Source organism: Hemicordylus capensis, chromosome 3 (assembly GCF_027244095.1).
Source record: "Hemicordylus capensis ecotype Gifberg chromosome 3, rHemCap1.1.pri, whole genome shotgun sequence".
NCBI lineage: Eukaryota > Metazoa > Chordata > Lepidosauria > Squamata > Cordylidae > Hemicordylus > Hemicordylus capensis.
In genome coordinates, this window is record NC_069659.1 from 289,678,529 (window position 1) to 289,704,076 (window position 25,548).

A 25,548-nucleotide genomic window follows, 5' to 3' on the forward strand; every position below is an offset into this window, starting at 1 on the left:
GGAATTTGAAAAGGATTGGAATCTTTCTCTCCCTTAAGTTTGGTATTAGCTCATTTTTTTAATCCCAGTTCTGAAGTTTAGGCTTGATAAATATTGTATATATACAATATAAAGGTAAGATATGCCGTCAAGTCAGTGTTGACTCCTGTCGCCCACAGAGTCCTGTGGTTTTCTTTTGGTAGAATACAGGAGGGGCTTACCATTGCCTCCTTCTGTGCAGTATGAGATGATGCCTTTCAGCATCTTCCTTTATCACTACTATATAGTTGTGTATTGCTGTGTTGTTCCAGAATAGGAGGGGGAAACTCCTCAGTTTTGAATGAAGCAACTGCCTACCTGTCATCCTTCCTGGACCAGCATGAGTTGGTTGAACTGAATGGACAATATCTGAAACCTTGATGCTGTCACCACATACTAATGCAGTGGGAAGATCTGCTTTCTTCCACCTACAAGTAATGGTTCTCCTAGCAGTCATCAAGGTTTATCACCATTTTTGCATCTTTCAGAAGTAATACAGATCTTATAAAATGAAAAATGTATGACCAGTGGCTCTAATGGTAAATTGTAGCCCATCATATCTTATTGAAATTCAACTTTTAATTTAATAAAGATAAGTTAGGAGTAGGGATGTGCTTGAGCCATTCATGAAGGCATGGATGGGATGAGGAGCGGTAACCTTAAGAAGCAGGTAAGCAGGTCCTTACCTTCTCCACTGCCGCCCCGCTGCATTTCCAGGTGCGGTGCTCACTTGAGCAAAGGCCACGCACAGCTGTGGCGCTGTTCCCTGAAGGCTGAATGCGATGTCAGCACACACATGGCGGACACTGCATGCAGCAGCGCTGCAGCTGCATGTGGCCTTTGCTCAAGCAAGTGCCACACCTAGAAAAGTGGTGGGGCAGAGCAGGTGAGGACCTGCTTACCTGTTCCTTAAGGGAACCGCTCCCCAACCTGCTGAACTGGTTCAGTTGCAGGTGTCTGATCCAGTTGGCGCTTCCCAAAGGAGGTGCCGAACCACCTCATGCACATCCCTAGTTAGGAGAGGTCCAATAAACATGAAATGGCTGGCCTACTGTAACCACATCCCTATCATACACAAATAACCATAGAAATACTTGATGTAATCTATGTGGTGTCTAGTACTATTTAAACTCTCTTTAGGTGTCATGACCCTGGATCCAGGACCTCCACCTGCACTGGGGGAGCAGGCGGACAATTCAGGGGATGAGACAGGATGGGAAGAACCCAGTTGCAGAGGGAATCTGGCATTTGGGAGGGAGATTGGCCCATGATGCATTGGGCAGTGTGGCCCGGAGTGACTCTCTCTGCCTTTAAAGCACAGGCTAATTTCAATGCAGCACAGGCTAAATTCAGTCCCAAATGGGGCTGTGCGGCCCCGTTTGAGAACGAAATAATGCCCCCCGCATCTGATGTCAGATGTGTCTGGGGCCACGAGGTGCGGCCCCTGGGGGCGGCAGCCAGGGTTCTTTGAACCTGTTGGCCCAATGGTGGCTCCGCTCCTGGAAGAACCTATGACACCTGACCCCAGCTGATCCTACATCCCTGTGACCCACTTCACCAGAACCAGGGGACTCCAAGCCAGCACCTCTGTCATGGCCCAAGGACACAGCCCTGACTCTGATTCAGAAGAGTCCCTTGAGGACCTACCAATATTAACAGAAGTCCCCAGCATTGGAGGCCAGCACTTATGCAATAGGGCAGGGTTTCTTAACCTTGGGCCCCCAGATGTTGTTGGACTACAACTCCCATCATCCCCAGACATGGCCTTTGTGGCTGAGGATGATGGGAGTTGTAGTCCAACAACATCTGGGGGCCCAAGGTTAAGAAACCCTACAATAGGGCAAGACCCCTTTTAGAAAGAGATCCTTCCTTAGGGAATGGAGAGGGCCAATTCACTCCGCCTGGGCAGGAGCCTTAAAAGTCAGCAGTCTGCTCCAGAAGCTGCTGGAGCAACATACTGTTAATGTTGCCATACCCAGCTTCTGCAGTAATGCTTAACTGAGGTTCTGACTCCTAGCCCTCAGTGGTCTCTAAGGTCAGAGGCTCCTTACCACGGTGGACACCTTGGCTGAACCCAGGGTAGGTTATTGAGATTCATGCTACATGCTGAGCCACAACCAGATCCAAGCTGCCTCAGATGCAATTCTTCCAGTGCCCCTCTCCCACAGATAGATAGATAGATAGATAGATAGATATGTCTACTTCCATCAGGAAGGAAGGGTTCCCAATCACATGGAGAGAGCAATACACATTTATAGTTGTAGTCAGATTGGCTGTATTCCAACTTTCAAATGAGCACTTGTGGGTTAGGAGTGACTCCCGCCACTCCAGTCCCGCTCCCCATTCATTTGTCATACGAGAGAGAGGCTAAGGCTGTGAGACCTGAAGTGCTACTACATCTCATTCAATCATAAAGGATCAAAGAACACCAAGCTTTTAAAAAAATGATTTGGAATTGTGCCATTGATTTAAGTGGGAGGTAGTGTTGCCCACTGCCAGTATTTTGAGAGCAGTGGAACTCATCTTTGTGTGTGGACGACAACAATTAAGGCACCTCACATCTATTTCATCCGCAAAGATCCCACAGAACCTACACAAGACTGGTTGGGATTCTCTCTCTCTCTCTCATTTTTCTATACAGCCTGATGTAAACATCTCTAGGCAGTGTACACATTAAAAACACAACACAACAAATATTAAAACAGTATAAAACAGTCATCATTCACAAAATTGTCTGTCATTTGTCTGTGCAGAATGGTAAAATCTTAAAACTTAAGTAAAATCTGTTCCAGGAAGAGGAAAAAAAGGCCAGCCTGAGAGAAGAGCTGCCAGTCAGTAAGGTGGCTTTGGCAGGAAAGAGAATCTCATTCTTGTCCAAAGCTTTAGGCAAAAATAGCCCAGATTTATCTCCGTCAGTTAACTATAGATAATCTGTACATATGTTGAGTAAGGAACTGCTAGTTTTTAGAGTCACCTTTTCTGGCTACAACTCCACTTCGTTTCAGATTTCTTCATTTGGCATCTGTCAATGCAGAACACTGGGATTTTCTAGAGCAAAGAACACTGTAAAGCAAAATCCCCTTTTTATACTATGTTGGACCTCTGCCTATAGGAAGAATCTCTGCAATAAGCAATACTATTTCCCCTTATTGTAGTACAGCTGCTATGACATATCCCACACTGGAAAGTGTGAGACAAATCAGGAGCTATATTGTGATAAGCTCAATAAAATGAACTATGGTAACCAAATGCATATGATAAACTGTTAGAACATAAGAACAGCCCTGCTGGATCAGGCCCAGGGCCCATCTAGTCCAGCATCCTGTTTCACACACTGGCCCACCAGATGCCGCTGGAAGCCACAGGCAGGGGTTTAGGGCATGCCTTCTCTCCTCCTGTTACTCCCCTGCATCTGGTACTCAGAGGCATCCTGCCTTTGAGGCTGGAGGTGGCCTGTAGCCCTCCAACTAGTAGCCGTTGATAGACCTCTCCTCCATGAAGTTATCCAAACCCCTCTTAAAGCCTTCCAGGTTGCTGGTTGTCACCACATCTTGTGGCAGAGAATTCCACAAATTGATTATGCATTGTGTGAAAAAGTACCTCCGTTTGCTGGACCTAAATTTCATGGCAAACCATTTCATGGGATGACCCCTGGTTCTAGTGTTATGTGAGAGGGAGTAGAATTTCTATCTATCCACTTTCTCCACACTATGGATGGTTTTATAAACCTCTATCATGTCTCCCCACAGTCATCTTTTTTCAAAACTAAATAGCCCCAGGTGTTATAGCCTTGCCTCATAAGAAAGGTGCTCTAAGCCCCTAATCATCTTGGTTGCCCTCTTCTGCACCTTTTCCAGTTCTACAATGTCCTTTTTTAGATGTGGTGACCAGAATTGTACACAGTACTGAAGGTGTGGCTGCACCATTGTTTTGTATAAGGGCATTATAATATTAGCAGTTTTATTTTCAATCCCCTTCCTAATGATCCCTAGCATGGAATTGGCCTTTTTCACAGCTGCCGCACATTAAGTCGACACTTTCAACAAGCTGTCCACCACGACCCCAAGATCCCTCTCCTGGTCAGTCACTGACAGCTAAGATCCCATCAATGTATGCTTATAGTTGGTTTTTTTTGTCCCAATGTGCATCACTTTACATTTGCCAACACTGAAGCACATTTGACATTTTGTCGCCCACTCACCCAGTTTGGAGAGATCCTTTTGGAGCTCCTCACAATCCGTTTTGGATTTCACTACCCGAAAGATGTTGTCATGACTATGGGTGAATACTAGGGATAAGTAATGTCCCCCAAATTTGTTATAGATTGGCTTGGAAAATAAGACGAGCTACTTTTTAAAATGGTAAAAGCTCATTTTCCAGGTTAATTTAAATTTGGAAGTTGCCTGACTACCCTCTAACTCCTGTCACCCAGCCCTAGTCCTCCAACCCACCCACCCCCGCCATTGTCGTATATCTGTTAGCTTGGCTAATGCAAAAAGATTTTCAACCCCCTTCAGCACTCCCCGGTGAGTTAACAGAAAGCGGCAGTGGAACTGCACGAATGAAAAATAAAAGGCTTACAAAGAAAAACAGTAAATGAATTAAGTCCCCTGAACTGCACTAGGTACCCCTCTCTAACAATAACTGAGTAATGTGAAAGAAAACACAGAGCAAAGGAATGAAAATAGCAAAGGACAACAGAAGCAAGGAATTAACAGAACAAAGCAGGAAGCATAAACAAGGCAAACTGGAACTCGGACAAAGTTTGGGAATTCAATGGCACACTGTCTGCAGCCAGCGAATGTTGCAAACAGCACCTGAGTAATTGAGAGACTACCAAATATATATGGCTCAAGAGAACCAGCAACCAATCAGGCTTCCCTGAGTCAGCACTTCGGCTTCCTCTCTAGTGATTTCCTGCGCCTGCGTGACTTCCACTGAGCCTCCCTCTTGAGCCATCTTCTCAAGACAGGTGAAATCCCTGGCTCCTCCCCATCAGAAATCATGTCTGGCAGCTGTTGCGAATCCTCAGCTCCAGAGTCTGAGCTCCCTGCCAAGTCCTGTTGCTGTGCCTGAGCCCTCACTAGCAGGCGAATCCTCCCGTTCCTGCTCTGACTCTTCCGAGTCAGAAGTCTGAGCCATGACAGCCATTTGTAAATTGTTCTACCACTGCATTTGCAATTGCACCACTGGTAAATGCAGTTGCATTTACCATTGGTGGAATGGGGCTATAGCTCAGTGGTAGAACATCTGCTTTGCATGCAGAAGGTCCCAGGTTTAGTCTCTGGCATCACCTAGTAGAACTGGGAAAGATTTCTATCTAAAACCCTGGAGAGCCACTGTCAGGTGGTATAGACAATAAGGAGCTAGGTGGACCATTGCTGCCACTAGATGACATCCAGACTAAAGTTACATGTGCAGTAGAAGAGAGGCATTTTTCAACAATTCCCCCATCCTTCTGCAGCCCTCTGTGCCTCCCAAAAAACATGTCCTTGAGAGCCCTTCAACCCTCAGGGACATTTTCAGGATGCACAGTGGGGCAGAACAGGGCCAGATTAAAGTCTTTGTAGATCGTAGACCCGTAGGCCCCCAAGATAGATCTATAGATAAATATTTGCATTGTGTACAATGTATAGGTCCTCTAATATGTTCCATAATATGTGTCAGAATGGGCATCCACAGGGCTGGATTATCCATTATTTCCTCATAGGAACGTGTATTGTGGGGTGGGAGAGTTTTTCTTATAAATGAGTGCTCTTAAATCATTTTTTAAAAGTTAAACAAGGGAAGAACAAACAAACAGGCTTCAGTCTTTTCCTCTCTTAGACAAACTGTTCCATACAGAACACAAACACACAAATGAAGGCTTTCAAGTCCGGGTGGATCTCTTTCTATCTCACACATGCACAAACAAAAACATGGTTCATACAGATGGGAGAGAGAAAAACACACAGTGGCTTCCAAGTGAGGGGAACAAGGGAAAAACACACAAGTTTTTCATAAGCCCCTGGGAGCTTCATAGGTCCTGGGCACTGTGCCTACTGTGCTTAATAAGTAGATAATCCAGTCCTGCTGCAGAGGGAAGGGAGTGCAAAATCTTTTTTGGCTTGTGCAGCATTAGTCTGGAGTCAGCCACTCACAGTAAGTCTGGTTTAAAGGGAATGGAAGAGATTTGGGGGTTTGGGATGTTGGGATGTTGGGTAGGTGAAAAGTCAGTTAGGAATTCTTCTTTGGCTTTGGTTTTAAGCCAAGCATTATGGATCTTTGAAGCTTGTTTCCAGGCCTGAATACAGTGCACTTAGCTGGGATATTTAGTGAATACATAGTGAATACAGATGACTGTTGGCCAAGTGGTAATTTACTACAGAGGGCAATTTACCACATAGAAGGAAACTTTTAACAAACATCTAAACCTAATCAGAAACCAAGTGAAGCAAAAGATTCTCCTCACCACATGAGTCTGCAGGCACTACAGTCAACCAGCATCCCACGGAGTCGTATGTAAGCTATCACTCGGTAAGTGGTCATCTTGTATCACTATGGAAACTGGCCATAACTGAAGAAAAAGAGGGAAGCAGAAAGAGCTAAGCATATGGCCTTAGCATTCTCTAAGTTACTTCTTCCTGGAGGGTGGATGAGCCAAAGGTAAACTTGCATATCATGCATTCAAATTGGTGATTCATTGGAGTGCCTTTACATGCTGAGGACAAATGACCTGCAGACCTTTAATTCCTGACCCAACTTAGACTTTGGATATTAGCTTTAGCTGGTGATGTCTGGAGGAAAAAAAATGTATAGTTGAGGTTTCTACTGATTTATCTAACACATTATTCATTATTTATTACATTAATGCACTACAGTCGTCCCTCGCCAATCGTGGTTTTCCCAATTGCAGATTTGAGTATTGGGAAATTGTGGGCACCCTCGCCAACTGCGACCTAAGTATCTGTGGTTTGGTGTGGTCTTTTTAAAAATTTGGCTTTTGGGGTGGGGTTTATGGGGTCAGGGGGTCATTTCCAGGGGTCAGGGGTGATTTGGGGTGATTTTGGGGGGTCTGGGGTTGATTTTCAGGGGTTTGGGGTCATTTCCATGGGTCAGGAGTCCTTTCCAGGGGTCAGGGTGTGATTTTTGGGAGTCAGGGGGCAATTCTAATTTTTACCTTATTTTTGGTCTTTCCACAACTGTGATTCACCTAGTCCCCTGTGTGCCATTGGTTTCAATGGCTTGTCTACCACGAATTCGCCAACTGCAAGGTTTTCTGAGAATTGAGCCTTCACGGTTGGTCAGGGGTGACTGTACTTTAACTTTATTGTGGCACAGTGGGGAAATGCTTGACTAACAAGCAGAAGGTTGCCGGTTCGAATCCCTGCTGGCATTATATCGGGCAGCAGCGATATAGGAAGATGCTGAAAGGCATCATCTGATACAGCACCGGAGGAGGCAATGGTAAACCCTCCTGTATTCTACCAAAAGAAAACCACAGGGCTCTGTGGGCACCAGGAATCAAAATAGATTCGACGGCACACTTTACCTTTATCTGCAACCAATATTAACAACATCCTTGGAGGAAGACATCAAAACAATATTTCAATACAATTATACATAAATATGTTTAATAAAGCATCAGAAGAAAAATGGGGAGCAATTCTTAATTCATCCAATGATGAATTCTACAAATTATAGCACAAAACTGTGCAAATTTGTAAGTTATTTCATTATTACAATCAGATAGAAACCAAGTGATATAGAACTAATCCGAACCTCCAGGAAATTTTCCTATCAAAGGCATTATTAGCCTCTCCATGAATTTAATTAACAGTATAGAAACATGTTCAATAGATTCACCTACATTAGCACTACAGGGACATTTTCATTCTTCATTGGGAATTTTAGCATATCTTCCTTCCAAAACTGCTGAGGGGAAAGTGTCAGATCTTGCTTGCACAAACTGATCTCCAACCCCAGCACAGTATCCAGTGGTTGTTGTTGGTGTCTGCCTTATGTTTCTTTTTAGATTGTGAGCCTTTTTGGACAGGGAATCAATCAATCAATCAATCAATCAATCAATCAATCAATCAATCAATCTATCTATCTATCTATCTATCTACTTACCTAGCTACCTACCTAAACCGCTTTGCACACCTTTGTTGAAAAGTGGTAGATAAATATTAAGATAGTAGTAGTCGTTCCACAGGTTCAGCCCATAGCTTTTCTGTAAAAATTTGACTCAGAAGGGAGAACGGGAAAGGGAAATTCTGGGAAAGACATTCATTCACTGAAGCAAGCTGCTTGATATATCACTTCAGCATTATCATTTGCAAGTCAAAGTGGTTATCTACTCAAGAAAGTTTAGCTTCTTTGTTATTGGCATATTGGATTTAGATTATCCAGGTAGTTTCTCTGCTTTACTTCTGTTTTCTTCTACCTACTGATCCTATCCTTTGCCAGTTTCTTTTGCTTTTGCTCCATTGCATTTTAATCTTATATTTTGGGTTATTGTAGGTTTATGGTTGCAGGAAAGAAGGAAAAAAACTAATCTAGACTAGTATGCCATGACTAAGCACCATTGAAATTATTGAGACATATTAATCATGACTAACTTACTTCCCATTAATTTCAATGGAACTTAGCTGTGACTAACTTTGTCTGGATGTTGCCCACTAGATTCACTGCAAGTCAATTCATTTCATCTTCTACAGTCAATTTTTTTTAAAAAAATTATAAATAAATCAGAGCTTAGGATAAAGTGCTTGAAAATCCCTAATATATGTGACTAGCTGATGAACATACTAAAAAACCTGATAATATAATGAAGAAAAGTCTTGGCTCCAGAGAACTGCATATATTACAGAATGATCCTTGAATGCTTTTTCTGATTACTCTCGCTGGAGTGAGCTTTACTGTGTTCTTGACCATTTGCAGAAGCAAATCCAACCTAGCATCTCACTCTGATTATCATGACAGCCCAGCACAGTTGGATAAAAGATTGTTTATGAAGGGACAGCTAAGGAATTCACTGCCATTTTTGGACACCAAAAGGGTAATCACAGATTACTAGATAGTAAATTCTGTTCAATGAAATGAGATTTGGCTAATTATATCTGCCACTGGCTGCTGACATCTAAAAATGTGGTGTTGTTTTTTAAGTGCTGGTGTTGAGACTGAAGTTTATATGAGATATTTGTGATGAAAGAGAGTAGCTTGCATATCTGTTTCAAAATGAAAGTTGCCCACATGTACTAGTTGAAAGATGATTTTACCTCCATATAAGGCTTTGCTGCAACTGAAAAAAAAATCAACAAGCAGAGGCCCATGAAATTGTACATGACACTCACACCATAGTCACCATCTTTCTCCCCAACCTGCCAGCTCCCATGTGCGCGCATACATACACACATCCTGAAATCATGTTGGCCCTCATTGATTCCCTAATTGTACAGAGACGTCATATGGAATTGTCCCAAGGTGCCACTGTGCTTCTCATTTCAACAAGTATATATAAACAGTATGAGAAGGTTTAGCAAACTTCATTTTCGTAAAAAAAAAGTTCTAATTTTAATGCAGGTAGATCTAAAAAAAAATCAGTTGTAATCTAAAGTCACAGATAAGCAAAACAGTGGCTGACATGCTGCAAAATTCTGTCTGCATTATAATGAAACATGAAATGCAAAAATTGCAAATACAGTTGCAGGATGGACGACCTTTATTTCCAATGGCTGTTCATCGTGTTCACACAATTCTATGTATTTGCATAAGAGCACTTTTGTGCAATTGCGTGCATATTTCATTACAACACAGACTGAATTTTGTGCAGTATGTCACCCAGTGAGACTACAAAGCAGGGATGTGCGCAGAATGAGATTTGTGTTCCGTTCCAAGTTTGGAACACAAATACTTGGAACGTTCCTTTGGAACAACCAGTTGTGCTGGAATGTTTTGAGTGTTCCAAGCTGTTCTGAGTGCTATTTTGGAGGTGTGTTTTCCCCTTGCTGACTGGTTTTGGCATTGACCTCCAATTGGCTTGCCATCTCCTTGCTTCTTGGTTGGCTTGCTATAATAAAAGTCAGCTTCGTATGTTGGTTTCTCTGCAATCTCCTTATCCTCCTTAATAATCCTTTTAACACTCCCATCATCTAAGTGTCCAACTACCTCCCTGTCAGGCTTTCCGTTTCTGATATATTTAAGGAAGTTTTTGTAATTCCCCTTGACCCAAAACAAATCAGAGGTGTTTTGATTTGGGTACAAATCAAAATGAAAACATTGTTTCTTGCACACCCCTAGTTTTCATTTCAGAGGAGAGCTGGTCTTGTGGAGCAAGCATGACTTGTCCCCTTATGAATGGGAGATTAGAAATGTGAGCAATGTAAGATATTCCCCTCAGGGGATGGATCTGCTCTGGGAAGAGCAGAAGGTTTCAAGTTCCCTCCCTGGCTTCTCCAAAACAGGGCTGAGAGAAATTCATGCCTGCAACCTTGGAGAAGCCGCTGCCAGTTTGTGAAGACAATACTGAATCCAATGGTCTGACTCAGTATATGGCAGCTTACTATGTTTTACACTCCTTCTTCCATGAGTTAGTTCTAAAATATAAAATTCTTATTTGTATAATCTTGAATTGTTGCCCAGTGAGTTTGGCCTAGAGTTTAATAAATTAGCATCTTTCATTAGCTCTTCTACTCAATTTATTTGATTGCTTTATATTACTGATCTCCTTAATTGTATCTTTATAACAGCTTCATTTTGAAATAATTATTAGCAAATTGTTGTGGTGGTTTTAATCAAGTTTCTTTCATTATGTTTTCAATAACCATTTTTATTCAGTCTGCAGCATATACTTCAGGGAAATGTCTTCATAATCTAGAGAAAGTGTTGCAATTGTGAGGATTGCAATCTGAGTGTCTCTTGTCAAATAACCTACTTGATCCCTTTCTGATTGTTTTCTCACAGGATATAAATATTAATCTAATTGTTTTCTGGCAGAGTATAAATATTAATCTGGATATTTTGGAAAAGTAATATAATATAATGCAGCACTTGTAAGAACTAACAGTTCCACTTTCTTCCACACTAGGCAACTCACAATCCTAAAAGCAATATAAAATTTGATAGGACAATTACTTCTCAACTGTTTTATAACAAAAAAGCCTAACTTTCCCTTTGGCATTCTAAGTATTCACTTGTATGCAAAGAGGAATTACCCTAGAGACAGAGAGGCATTGCCTGACTTTGAGGACTGCCACATGGGGACAGCAGTGATTAATTTTCCCCATACTGCTTAAAAGAGAAGTTTTTATTTTCCTCACTTGTTATTACGCTCCCAATCTGCCCAGATGATAAACCTGGCTCCTCTGCAATTGAAGAAAAGGTAGAGGCAAAGGTATGCAAAATTAATGAAACCAACACCCCCAATTTAGCTCAGAAACCAAACTGAGTCCAAACATGGAAGAGCAGGCAGAAAATGATTATGAGGAGAAAGAGAAGCTTGGCTTATTTGGAACCAAATTCCAGACCATATTGTGACCCCATCACTCCCCCAGTGGTGTCACTGGAAGTGTGCTGAGGTCTGTGGGAGACCACAGATGGTTCCTATGAACTTTCAAACCTCCTTCCTTCTCCTATCTGCCTCCTCATTCCCCTCATCCAAGCAGCAGCAGCAGTGGAATGGGGGAAGCGAAGGAGGTGTCTCCCACTCTCCCTACCCACCCACCACCCGGCATGCAACGATGGCTGTGAGCCAGGTACTAAGCATGCTGGGAAATGTGCATGCCAGATATCAGAGGGGAGGGGGGTGATTCTCTGTATATTTAGCAAGGGAGAGCAACTCTCTCTATTCAACCCCTACATAGCATTCCTACAATGGCTGTTGCTGGTGTCTACCTGGGTGGTTTCCAGATTACACGCTGCAACAGTTTTGCAACGTGTCCGCTAAGTGTGCTTCTGTACTGCCTGCGTTCTAACATCACGTCCATATTTCTGATGCCCTATTTTGGGTTTTATTGCTGCGCTACAACATTGCATCTGCATTGCAGGAAAGTAGCAGTATTTTCCCATTGTAGGAGGGTTGCAACGATGATTCTGTGGTGTGAGTGGCATGGTGTGGACGGCTCATTCAGCAGCCAGCGGGGGGGGGGGGAATCTGTCCATATTGCCCCTTCCCACTTTGATTTTATTTTCATCTTTTTATTTTATCTTTTATTTCTTAATTTTTTTCCTTGTTTTTTCTTTTTTTCATTGTAAAAAAGGGGAGCAGCGGGCTAGTGGGTGGCCACTCCTCCTCGCTGCCCTCTGGAGAGCTCCCCCCTCCTGCCTCCCCAGGGCTCAGAGAGGGGGTCAGGCAGCATTTCTTCTGCGCTCGCTGCAAGCGAAGGCAGCGGTGGCGGCTCATTGTGAGGGGGCTCCGGGAGGCTCTGCCTGGGCTTGCTCTGCTCACTGTTTTTCAGGGGCAAAGCAAGGGGGACAGCTGCCTCGACTCCCCTGCCACCTCCCTCTCCACCATTGTTTGTTTGTTGGTTGGTTTATTGGTTGGTTTTTGCTGGAGCCCTCATGCAAGGGTGCAATGCTGCAATTAATTTTTTGTTTTGGAACAGTGCTTTCCTGACAGTTTTGCACAAGGCAGCCCAGAATTATTATTATTTTTAATGGTTGTCATATCATCCCCCACCCACCAGTGTTCCCTCTAACAGGGATTTCCAGATGTTGTTGACTACAACTCCCAGAATCCCCAAGCAAAAGTCATTGCAGCTGGGGAGTCTGGGAGCTGTAGTCAACTACATCTGGGAATCTGTTAGAGGGAACACTGCCCCCCACCCCTTCCATGGCCCCATTGGCCCAAAATGGAAAAGGAGGAGGAGGCAGAGAATGTGTTCCAGGTAGAATATGGACACCCCCTGCCTGGAAAACCCATTGCAGTGGAGGGCAATATGAAGAGCTACAACCCTGTCATGATGCACTGAAAAACGCAGGAGGTGGTTTCAAGCTGTTGCCTCGTACCATCGCACCATACAACACTTTTACCGGCGCAAAGCTCGTAATCTGGAAAACACCCTGGTGTTTCTTTTTAGATTGTGAGCCCTTTGGGGTAGGGAACCACTTTCTTCTTAAAATTCTTTTTTCTGTGTAAACCACTTTGAAAACTGGCCAGATGTAGGCCTGCTTAGCTTCAGTAAGGTAGCTACATCTTGTGCCCTCAGTCCATGACCTAGGAGGAACCTCCTTTGCTTGCTGTGTTTAGTCTCCCCTCAGGTCCCTACTTTGGCTAAAGCTGAGTGGTGCCTTGCAATACCTGTCTGATGTCTGTAAGGTCATGAGCTCAAGAGCTACTGTGAGATCCAGTTCCAACATCTGCCTCCTGTGTATCAGATCATACTTCAGTTGCACCACAGATCACCACAGCCAGCATCCAAAATCAGGAGAACCAAATTGGGGTCTATGGCATTAAGACTTAAGTTACCTGGTCCTCAAAATATTAATTGGATCAGATATATGGAGCACTAGATGCCACCCCTTGGAGCATCTTTCCTGACTGTTTTCTTCTCCACATGTCTGTGTATAAAATGAGAATTTTTGAAGTACATGTTTGTTATCTGTGAGCCATGAAAAGGTACCATGAAAAGGAGACTTGATGTGTGAGCACTGCAAGATATTCCCCTCAGGGATGAAGCTGCTCTGGGAAGAGCATAAAGTTTCAAGTTCCTTCCCTGGCTTCTCCAAGATAGTGCTGAGAGAGATTCCTGCCTGCAACCTTGGAGAAGCCGCTGCCAGTCTGTGAAGACAATACTGAGCTAGATGGACCAATGTTCTGACTCAGTATATGGCAGTTTCCTATGTTCCTACCCCATAGTGCTTTGTTGCATAGAACAACATGCTGCTATTCCTACCAATGCCAAATGAGTCTGCTTCCATTTCTAGTGCATTCATATATGAGGTATCTAGAAAGGAGGCCTGAATGCTGTTTCCTGACATTCATGAACCTTGGGACCATGATATAGTGAGAAATTCTCCATGGTGAATAGCTTGCCCAGCTTCTATTGTTAAAAAATAACGGGTTCATTCATCTGACTGTAGTGCAATTATTTCCTGGTGATGTTTAACAAGTTGCTGTTCTTATAAAATGTTACAGAGTTCTATTAATATTGCCCTTCTTAACTATGTAATTTTGCTAATGATCCAGCATATTTAGTGGCGTTATTATGTCCTAAGAGAATGATGAGACTGACTAGCAAGCCTCATGAAGCTTGGGTGTACCGTTGTAACCCGTACTATGCTGAGAAATTTGTTCTGCCCTACTGCACCTAATTGCATTTTAACTTGTGTTGTGAAGTTGAGCTTTCTCCTATTGATAAATGAATAATAATTGCATTTAATGGAAGTTTGGAGAGCTAAATGATTAGATCTGTTAATTGTGCGGTATTGCCAGGCATAGTAATGGATTTAACTAACCATTTTCCGCAATGCTGCTTTTTAAATTCAGATGGTGGTTGCTGTTTCAATATTTTTTATTGACTTTATGTCAAATGCTGGTACTAATTATAGATGGCAATGTAGCTCAGAGAATAGGATGAAATAAGTCAAAGCATATGGGTGCTAGGAGAGAGATTTACCTGTGAATTAACTGGACAATGTAACCTCTAACATCAGCAGAGGAATCAGCCGCTGCTATCCTGCTCTTTCATTCTCTCAGAGGAAGGAACCTGAGGAAGAGTGCTCATTGTGCATGTGCATCCATGCATTGTGCATTATGCATCCATGCATATAAGATTCCTTTCTCTTCCTGGTGATAGTGCTTTGCTATAGGGACACAAAATCTCTGTGGATGTTATGGCCTCTGCTCCCAAGGTAGGATCCTATTTCTCTGTTTCTCACATTTCTAAAAAAAACCCTTGAAACCATGAGGCAATTCTCATGATCACCAGGGGTGGGCTGGGAGGTAACAGGGGTGGTGGTGGCTGCTCTTAACCTACCTTCCCCCCAGGCCAACCAAACCATCTGCCATTGGCGTGCCTCCAGCCCTCCCAGCAGCTTCGTGAGGCATGGGGCAGGGTGGAGGGATCCGGGGCTGGAACCTGTTCTGGCCTCCTGATATCCCACAATGCAATGCATGACACACACGTTGCATTGGGGATTCCCCATCAGACAGGCGCTCTATGCGCTCATCCCTGTGTCTCCTCAGGTTGACCTCTTTAGCCTCACAACAATCCTGTGAGGTAGATTACGCTGAAAAGGGAGTAACAGTTCCAAGATTACCCAATAAGCTTTGCGGTTCAGCAGATATTTGAACTGAGGTCCAGCACTCTAATTTGGGAAGAGATCTGACATTTTTTCAGCAACTGCATCCAGACATAATGGAGGTTGCCAGAAACCAGAGGCCCAAGCAGCGAACCTCACATCAAACTGAGGGTTCAAACTGGAGGGTTCAAACTTGGTAACTGAAACCTCAGTTTGAGTTAGGGTCCAAACTGTGTTTCATGCATTCAGACATGCCATTAAACCTAGCCCGGCAATCTGTAACTCTGGTTTTGTGCGATGTCTGAATGAGACCTCTTTCTCTCCCGGTTCTCCTGACTAGCCTCTCCTCCTCTCTCTCGCTGAAATTCTCAGGGCATCTCCCACAGTGATAAGCACTCATTCAGTAACAATAGAGCAGAGGCAAAGTATTAAAGCCCAGACCTGTGAACGTCTTAAGCGTCTGTGTGGCATGGGAAAACCTGTGTGCTCAGTCATATCGAAGCCTCCACTTTCTAATCAATAAAATACATTTTTATTTGGACATTTAAACCTATGGTTGTAGTTTTCTTGGGAAATGGCCTGTTTTATAACTGCACCTACAAGGTCCTGGATGGGGTCCAAAAGCACCCCATGTAACAGCACCTTAATGGCCTTTGTCTAAGTTTTCCTTCATAATGGTCTTCGTGTGGCTTATTTTATAGGTAGACAGAGAGAGAGAGACTTTGGCTATAGCTATAATAATCCATATACAGAGGCACTAGCAGATAAAGACCAGGCAAAATTGTATTTCTCCCTAGAAAGCCATGACAAAATGCAACTACTATAGCAAATATCTTCAGCATTGCCTTGGTAGTCATTTTGCCCTGAGATTATCGCAGCAATTTAGACAATGTACATTGTATTAAGATAAAGAAGAATTTGGCAGATGATCTTTTTTTTCTTTTTTTGCTTTGGAGCCTACAGATGACTGGAACAGGCTTTCCTTTCAGGTTTAATCAGCAAACAGCATAATCTCATTTAAGCCTAGGGTTTAAACAGCTGTGTTAAGGGGGAATTGCAGAAAATCTATTTCCAGTAATATGGTTACCAGAGCTAAAGAACGTATATTGTTTTCGTGAAATTTTTGAGCTGGTATGATTCCACGCGGAGTAAACCAGATTATTGTGAGAAAATGTTCCCAAGTTCTGTAGCAGTGTTTTACTTTATCTAATATATGATGCCTGAATAGCAATCCTGCAATATCGACAGGTTGCCTCTCCACTGACTCCCTTGTAAAAAGAAAGGCAAATGTTGCACACGGAATTTAAACAGCACAGTAAATGATGTCCCTTTGCTGGCAATGCTTGATTCAAAATTCCTCTGCTGGCCTTTATGCAGGGCAACTGTGTTAGATGGAATTTCGGTAGCAAGCAACAAAGTTTGCACTCCTGTGATATCAAAGGAACAATAAACATCTTCCCAACTGGGGGGGGGGGAGGAATGTCTTCAGTGCAGTACCAAATCAAGAATAAAATATCACTTTCAGGTAAGTTAGGTAAAGGGCAGGAGAAGCCTTGCATTTCTCAGCTTTGTCAATAGGAAGGCATTTGACTTATTTTGAGTTGCTTAAGTTCAAAGACAGCTTAGAATAAAGGCAGCAAGTCCTTTGCCCAGGCTTACCTGGTAAACTGGGGAGGAGAGTATCTAAAGCCTCACCCTGTCACCACCTGACATCTTCCACCCAACTTCAAATGTAGGTTACAGATGTTGGGTCGCAGGAAGGAACCTGGCATTGGCAACCCAACATTGGGGAGTTTGGACAACTCTACTTGCAGCTGGTCATCTGAACCCACCAATAGGATATTGGGCAGTGAATTTCCCCCATGACCAGTGCTGAGCTCTCATCAAGAACACATGTGGTCAAGGCAGTGTGAAGAAACAAATGTAAACAAGGATACAGCCCAAAGAGACTCCTATAATCACAGCAGTTTTCCCAGTTGTGGCAATCATAATCAGCACTACAGCTTTATCACTTAGTTCAGTGCTTGATCACTTAGTTCAGTACAAACCACTCCAGAGTGTGGTGGGTTGGTCTCACTGCCCTGAGTTAGTTACTGACATGAGTTAGTTACTACACATGTAGTTACTACCTTGAGTAGTTGTTACACACTTAGTTACTATCCTGTCCTGGTTTTCCATGAAGTGAGCCAGAGGCAAAGGCAGTCTGCAAGACTATGGAGAGGTCCAAGTAAAGAAGTGGACTCAACATATTTTAATACTTTAATTAAATATTGTTTTAATAGTTTTAACATTGTTTTAAAATGTTTTAAAATTTAAATTGTTGTAATGTTTTAACTTTTTCCGTATCATTTATTTTGTTTTAACTAATGTTTTAACTTTTTCTGTTTCTTTGCTTTGTTGTAAATTGCCCAGAGATGTGAGTTTTGGGTGGTATAAATTAAAATATGTTACAGAAATAAAAGAAATAAAACACCACTCGGAGGCAGACTTATGTATCTCTGAGCCCAATCTACCCCTCCTGGGCTTCACCTCCCTTCCTGGAGAGGGGAAGTCTCAAAGAGACAGCTTCCTGGAGTCTGGCACACCTTCTCTTCTCTTCCTGCTCCTGCTGAGCTTGTGCAGACTTTGGATGGACATGATGGTGTAGGAGAGGCGGGCTCTGTAGTGGGCTCGGATTCCAGGGGTACTGTCCCAGGGAGCCCAGGCCCCAAGGGAGCTTACTCAGAGGACTCCCGCCCCAGGGTACTCTCAAGCTCCAGCCTGGTCATGAGCCCAGGCTGGGACTAGTGTTGGGCCTGCCTCCTTAGTGTATAGCTCCAAGGCACCATGGTGAGCAGGGGCTGTGATAGGCTGGGCTATGACAGTTAATGCTGGAAATGGGGATTCGAAAGATACACGAAAAGTGGCTTTTGAGGAGGATTTTGGAAGAAGGGAGGAAGTGGCACCACAACCAGGCATGGCCTGTGAACGCGCCTCCGGGGGGCGGCGGGGGGCGTCTTCTTTAAGTGTAAACAGAGCCGGTGCTCCATGCCACCCAACAGCCCCCATGGCTGGGAATTGCCTCCATCACTCACCTGGTCCCAAGGAGGTGAGCCCCCACCAGCAGCCAGGTGAGTGGTGGAGGCAATTCCCCGCCATGGGGGGGGTGCTGGGTGGCATGGAGCACTGACTCCATTTACACTTAAAGATGCCGCCCGCCACCCCCCCCCCCAGAGGCGCATTCACGGGCCACCCCTGACCACAACTTATGAAGGGAGGCAGCTCCACATACAGGAACCAGCATGGAAGTATTCAAAGGTATCTGTGTGTGATGTCCATATATTAAAGTAAGTATCTGCTTGTAGTCTACCTGTTATTATGAGTTCTCTAACAGAAAGGTATTGGCAGTGATTCCCTGAAAGAGTAATTGTGGCTTTCCAGTTCTCGAAGACTATTCTTTTTCATGAACAGGACTGCACCCCCCCCCCCCCACACACACACACACTCCATGGCCCTACCTGATCTTCTATAGTAGTGGAATGTAGCCCATTAGAATTTGCACTAAGTGGTGATGGTACTTACAAAACTAAGTTAATATGAACATAAACATCAAGACAGAATTGCACCATTTTGTATATGCTAATATGCTCCTGCAACACCAACATGAAGAAAGATTTATCATGCCTTTTGAGGTGTCTGATATGACCTGAACAGGTGTTTTTGCTGCCTTAAGCAAAGCAAGCTGAAGAACCATGACATGAGAAAATGACAAGTAACATAATGAGAATGGAATGTCTTTCCTTTAGTCTACTGATAGCCTGCTGTATAATGGTGCCTCCACTCAATGGCATCATTAGAGTAGACGGGAAACACCATAATTGTCAGACATGAGGCTATTCCCATGATCACTGGGAAATGGGCTAGGGAGCTTAGCCCACTTCCCAGTGCTCACGGGCAAGCCCAGTGCTCCCAAGGTGGCTAGCCTGCCTAAAACACCCTCCCCTTAAATGAGGTTATGGAGTGGGTGGTGGGTGGCGACACAAGAGTAGACTAGGGGTGTGCAATTCGGATTTTTGGGTGATTCGGCTCGGACCTGAGCCGAATCACCCCCGTTCTGTTTTGTGCCCGAATCTGGGTCACCCGAATCACCCTTGATTCGGTTCGGATTCGGATTTAACCCGAATCCGAATCCGAATCGATTTGGGGGGTAAAAAGGGGCCCAGGGGCAAAGTTTTGGGGTGGGGTGGTAGTGCCCAATGGGTAGAGTCTACCACCCCAATTTCAGGGGGATTGGGCAAAGTCCTGATTTTTTGTGAATTTTTAAAGTTTTAGTGACTTTGGGGCAGTTCGGGGGCATAGCATGGGATTTGGGCAAAAGGAGTGGGGTGGGGTGGTAGCGCCTAATGAGTGCAGGCTACCACCCCAATTTCAGGGGGATTGGGCAAAGGGCTGATTTTTGGTAAATTTCTGAAAATTTCATGTCTTTGGGGCAGATTGGGGCATATTGGGGCAGAAAGTGGGGGCTGGGGCAGAATAGTGGGGTGGGGTGGTAGTGCCTAATGGGTGCAGGCTACCACCCCAATTTCAGGGGGTTTGGACAAAGGGGTGATTTTTTGAGAATTTTTGAAGTTTTGGTGACTTTGGGGCAGTTTGGGGGCAGAAAGTGGATCTGCCCCAAAAGAGTGGGGTGGGGTGGTAGTGCCCAATGGGTGGAGGCTACCACACCAATTTCAGGGGGATTGGGCAGAGGGCTGATTTTTTGAGAATTTTTGAAGTTTGGGTGTCTTTGGGGCGGATTGGGGGCAGAAAGTGGATCTGCCCCAAAGGAGTGGGGTGGGCTGGTAGATAGTGCCTGATGGCTGGAGGCTACCACCCATCCCCAATTTAAGAGTGATTGGGCAGAGGGGTGAATTATGGTGAATTTATTTGTATGAGGTTTGTCTTCATAAGGTGAAGTGTGCTAAAGTGATTACTTCCTCATATTATTCATAGTAAAGGAAAGTGTGAAAAAGTGAAAGTGGAGTCATGAGAGTTGTTTAATTGAAAAAAATCTCATTTGCTATGATAGAATGAGAATTCACACCTCAGAAAAAACTTCACTTTTTCACACTTTCCTTTACTATGAATAATATGAGGAAGTAATCAATTTAGCACACTTCACCTTATGAAGACAAACCTCATAAAAATAAATTCACCAAAATTCACCCCCTGCCCAATCACTCTTAAATTGGGGATGGGTGGTAGCCTCCACCCATTAGACACTATCTAGCAGCCCACCCCACTCCTTTGGGGCAGATCCACTTTCTGCCCCCAATCTGCCCCAAAGACACCCAAACTTCAAAAATTCTCAAAAAATCAGCCCTCTGCCCAATCCCCTTGAAATTCGTGTGGTAGCCTCCACCCATTAGGCACTACCACCCCACCCCACTCTTTTGGGGCAGATCCACTTTCTGCCCCCAAACTGCCCCAAAGTCACCAAAACTTCAAAAATTCTCAAAAAATCACCCCTTTGTCCAAACCCCCTGAAATTGGGGTGGTAGCCTGCACCCATTAGGCACTACCAACCCACACCACTATTCTGCCCCAGGCCCCACTTTCTGCCCCAATATGCCCCAATCTGCCCCAAAGACATGAAATTTTCAGAAATTTACCAAAAATCAGCCCTTTGCCCAATCTTCCTGAAATTGGGGTGGTAGCCTGCACCCATTAGGCGCTACCACCCCACCCCACTCCTTTTGCCCAGATCCCATGATATGCCCCCGAACTGCCCCAAAGTCACTAAAACTTGAAAAAATCACCAAAAATCAACCATGAACCGAATCACCCGAATTTTTTTTGCCCGAAATTCGGGTGATTCGGCTCATGTCTGAAAAAATTCGGGGGACATCGGGGGTGATTCGGTTCGGCCCCGAATCACCCGAAATTGTTTGTTTCGGGCACAGATCGTTCTGTGCCCGAAATTTTTTGCACATCCCTAGAGTAGACCCCCAGCCGGGGGTCTCTCCAGGATGCTCCATGTGCTCATGCGGGGCATCCTGGGACTTCTAGGGACTGTGCGGCCCTCGATCTACACAGCCCCCGCCGGCTCTGTGATGGAACCAGCAGCAGTGTGGGCCAGGGGCGTAACTATAATAGGGCAAGGGGAGACACTTGTCTGGCGGCCCACTGCCTTGGGGGGCCCCCAGAGGCAAGTCACATGACTGACTCTCCCAGCCGCACACCCATCTGGGCTTCCTTCAGTTGTATTCATCCTCCGAAATTGATGTGAGTATTAAGACCTGGAGCTACCAGAACAGCATGTCTTTCTCTAGTACCATTAAATGACTTGCATCGTCCACAATTTACAAAACCTTTAAAAAAATAATTTAGGTTGTTGTTCTATTGTGGCACACTGGAGATTTTACTATTCTACTATGCTTTTTGTTACTATTCAGCCTCATTTAAGATTTCTTTACTTCATGAGCTGAGCTTCAGTGGGGGGGGGGCATTTTAAAATCTTGCCTCTGGGCCCACTCCAACCTTGCTACACCCCTGGTGTGGGCAGCAGATCTGGTTGCCCAGGGCAGCTATTCAGTGGCCCCTCTCTCTGTCCAATTTTGAAGGCAAAACTTACAGCTCTCTTAAAAGGGTAATGATAAAAGCAATAGCATTCTTCTTCTTTGCTCATTCTTGGGCTCTGGTCAGGTGAGGTTAGTATGATGGAAGCACACCTCAGCCTTGGCATCAAGGGCTTCATTTTAAATTTGCCCTGCTACAGTCATTCAACATGTAACCTGCCCTATTGATGTAGGGATTTTCATCATGTTTGTTTGTTTATTGTATTTTATATATCACCCCATATAAAATCTCTGGGCAGTTTACAATTAAAACCCAACAATTAAACTCTCCTTATCATATCAAACAAATTAATATAACCATCAATAAAACAGCTTCTGCTTTCATTGGGGAGCATGTTCCAGTGTCCTGAGGCAATCCTAGGGAAGGCTCAGTTTAGAGTTGCCACCAAAAGAGCCAGTAGTAACTGCAAAATGTTGACAATGTTTCATGAAATAGTTCTGAGGAGCAAGTGCTCTTAGGACTAGGGTACTATGATGGGAAGCATTTCTGACATGGTTCTTCATATCTTAAAATCTTTCAGTGAGTTGATACATAGATACAATCACCATTTTATAAGGTTATGGTAAGCTGTGGAAAATGTAATTTGAATATGCAAACTGCTTTTCTATCAACACTTAATGTTATTATGATCAAAGCACAATCACCATGACATTTTTTCATTTATAATTCATGCAAATTGACTCAATTTAAAGACAAGTTCTCAAGTCCTTGATATTTTGCCCATTTTGTTAATATGAACTTAACAGTGGAAAGGGGGGGAATTTTAGTATGCAATACAAGAATATTGTCTACAAATATAATACATGCTGAATCTTTCACTAAACTGCTATTTCATCCATACGTACTTTTAAGACTTTAGCCAGAATTTAAAATAATGGGATAATAAAGAAGGGAATAATCCAGCTCCTGAGTAAATGTTGAACCATAGGCTTGATTCATTTGCCAAGGACAGAAAGTCCTCAACAGTCAAAAAGGATGTATCTCATGTTGACTTTACATGTTCCCTTTTTTCAAAAAAGATACATCTTGAAGTCAGAAAAATCTGTACACATACTTCATGGACAAATACTCAACACATAATTGTGGCAACATGTAGAATTTAAACAGGCAAGCAGTTAAAACGCACGTGAAAACTAGTGTGATGTAGTGGATTGATCACTGAACAAACAAAACAAACAAAAAATCCTTCTCATTTGAAGAAAGAATTGTCAGTGAGGAAGCTCCTACCCTTTCCCCTCTTGTTTGCAGATGTTTTTCCATGGGGGAGCATTCAACATGTGAGCCCCCACCAGCAGTGTGAAATGGTATAGTCCAGACACATGGGCTTGGCACCTCTTTTGCTATTTGTGAAAACTGGGTTGCAGTGCAGTCCATTTTTGGTCTTGTCCATACTCTACTCTACTCTTGGTTTTGGCTAACAGTTTTTGTCTGGTTATCAATAGAGGGCATTGTATTCAACCTTTCTGGGGCACAATACCACAGATCAAGATGTGATTAAATGTCTGGGCCTGCCAGTCATTTGTGGGACAAACCTTTGTCAAACAAATTTCTACTACTGTTGTTGCATTTGAACTAACTCCAACTTTGCTAGAAACAGCTATTGTGCAAAGGCGGTCAGTATTTTCTACTAGTTGTGCACAGTTGTGTCATGTCTTAATTGTTGCTTGTTCACATGCAATTTTAAAACAAAGCCAGATTTCTGATTATCCCAGAAAAAAATCCAGTTACTCCTTTGAAGACCTACATGTCAAAAATGAAACACAATAAACTGACTCTTTGAGTGAGTGAGAGAGTGTCAGAACATGTTTTTGAAGAATCACAGTCCTTCATGCCCTTCCAGTTTTTTGTGCTGCTTGATAGACTCATCTTCACCCTGATTCTAATTCATGCTTGTAAGACGAGTAAGTGAGAAGCTATCGTTGCTATGAATTCTGTCAGTAGACTCTCTGATGGTTTGGACACAGAGGAGGCATAAAGCTTTGAGTCTTTTACTCTCAACACACATCTCACATCACCATCTTTCAGTGACTTACAACAATGTCCACACCTTGCAGGAATAAATAAAATACATTCTGCGTTGTGTGGAAGCTTTAACAACACTTCTGTTTTCCTTTGAAGTTTAGTACTTAATGGATCTTCAGTTTCATATTTTCACAGCCTGTCAACAGAGGTCTGTAAGAAATTCCACTTGGAAGTTCAGACATGTATCTATTACCCATCCTCTCAGAGAAGTAAGTGGAGTCGCTCGCAACAGCTTAAACTTGATGTTGTATACAGCCTTGTGATCCCATAACTGACTATCATGTTCCCACATCAGTTATCTAAAGCAAACTTGTCAACAAGTTCCTTAAAATCTGTTACAGCCTTCTTCTTTTTCAGTCATGAGGCCATATACTTCTAGATGATTCTGCCAACATATATGTGATTGTTCAGTCTATGTATGCCCAAATAGGATAATTCTGAAAAGCAAATGGCATAGGTCTCCTGGCTACAGCAATAATAATAATAATAATAAATTAAAAATTTTAAAAAAATTGCAGATACATTGACACAATGGCACAACGTGTAGCCTATTGCCCCTATAATGGCCCACCCTGCGGTGGCTGCAGACTTCAGAGGCAGCCCTGGTGCTGTTTTGATGCAGGGATTGTGGGAGTTGTATTTCCTGAGGTCATGAATGGGGAAACCTCTGGAAACCCAGCTTCCACAATCACTGCTCCCTTTGAAGTCCACAACAGCCCTGGGGCAGATCACTATGGAGGTGGTAGGCTGAACATCAGGTCAGCCGCCATTCCTTTTTACTGCATAAATGCAAATCTAGGAAACAATGTTCATCAAGCAATATGTTTAGAGAGATTTGGTTATTTTCTAAAATGCCTTTCTAAGATGTTACAAATAAACTGTTTCATTCAGTTGACATATTTTAATACCCTTCTATATGAATTGCTTTCAAATGAAGGTCTGTAGTGAATGACATAAAAAAAACCAAAGCACCATTATTCTTGCCTCCTCCTGATTATAGAAATAAATGATCACCAACCCTTGAAATAATTAGTAGGTGAGGTTTAGCCTTATGTGGGATTACTTCACTGAACCCAGAAGTGCTCCTTGAGGATAATAAGATCTCTCTACAACCTCTGATAAGAGGCATCCCAGAAGGGTTTATCAAACCTTATAAACTTGCATGTCACAATCATAGAAATCAGCTCTGTAATCGCTCCTGAGGAGAACAGATTCAGTCTATCATTTTTCTCCCTTAAGTATCATTTTCACATCCAGAAGAGTAGCCAGATTTATTTGGAGAAAATGTTTTATTTATTTTATTTTATTTATCAAATTTATACCCCGCCCAAACCTACGTCTCTGGGCGGCATAAGTTTAATTTGTTCAGCAGTTACTTAAGATTTATTCAGCAGTTCTATTAATAATTACAGATTTATTTTAACTGTTTTACTAAAAGACAAATTTCTTCAGCAGTTACAATATTAACCTGAACAATATTAACTTCTGGAAAGAGGTGAGAATTCCCTGCCTACTTTATGTACTCATTGTACAAGGCTCCTTTGTTTTCTCGCAGAAAGATCTATTGAAAAGTACCAGAATACTATTTTAATGGCCATAAGGTTTTATTCCTATTCATTGTGTTTGGGAAACATTTTCTGCAATGTCACAAATCATCCCTCTTTTTCAACATTTTTTTTTAAGCACAGC

The 25,548-nt window shown here is 43.2% G+C and overlaps 1 long non-coding RNA gene across 2 annotated transcripts in view; it reads right to left on the bottom strand.

Annotated features, from left to right (window-relative positions):
• Positions 1-25,548, bottom strand: part of LOC128349931 (uncharacterized) — a 56,859-nt gene that overhangs the window by 15,151 nt on the left and 16,160 nt on the right. Inside the window, exons 2-3 of one of the 2 annotated variants that reach the window (XR_008319072.1) lie at positions 6,470-6,574; positions 2,993-3,081 (exon numbers count right to left, since the gene is read on the bottom strand). This is a non-coding gene — a long non-coding RNA (uncharacterized LOC128349931). The remainder of the gene's footprint in view (positions 1-2,992; positions 3,082-6,469; positions 6,575-25,548) is intronic. The other variant, XR_008319074.1, reaches the window with a different exon arrangement.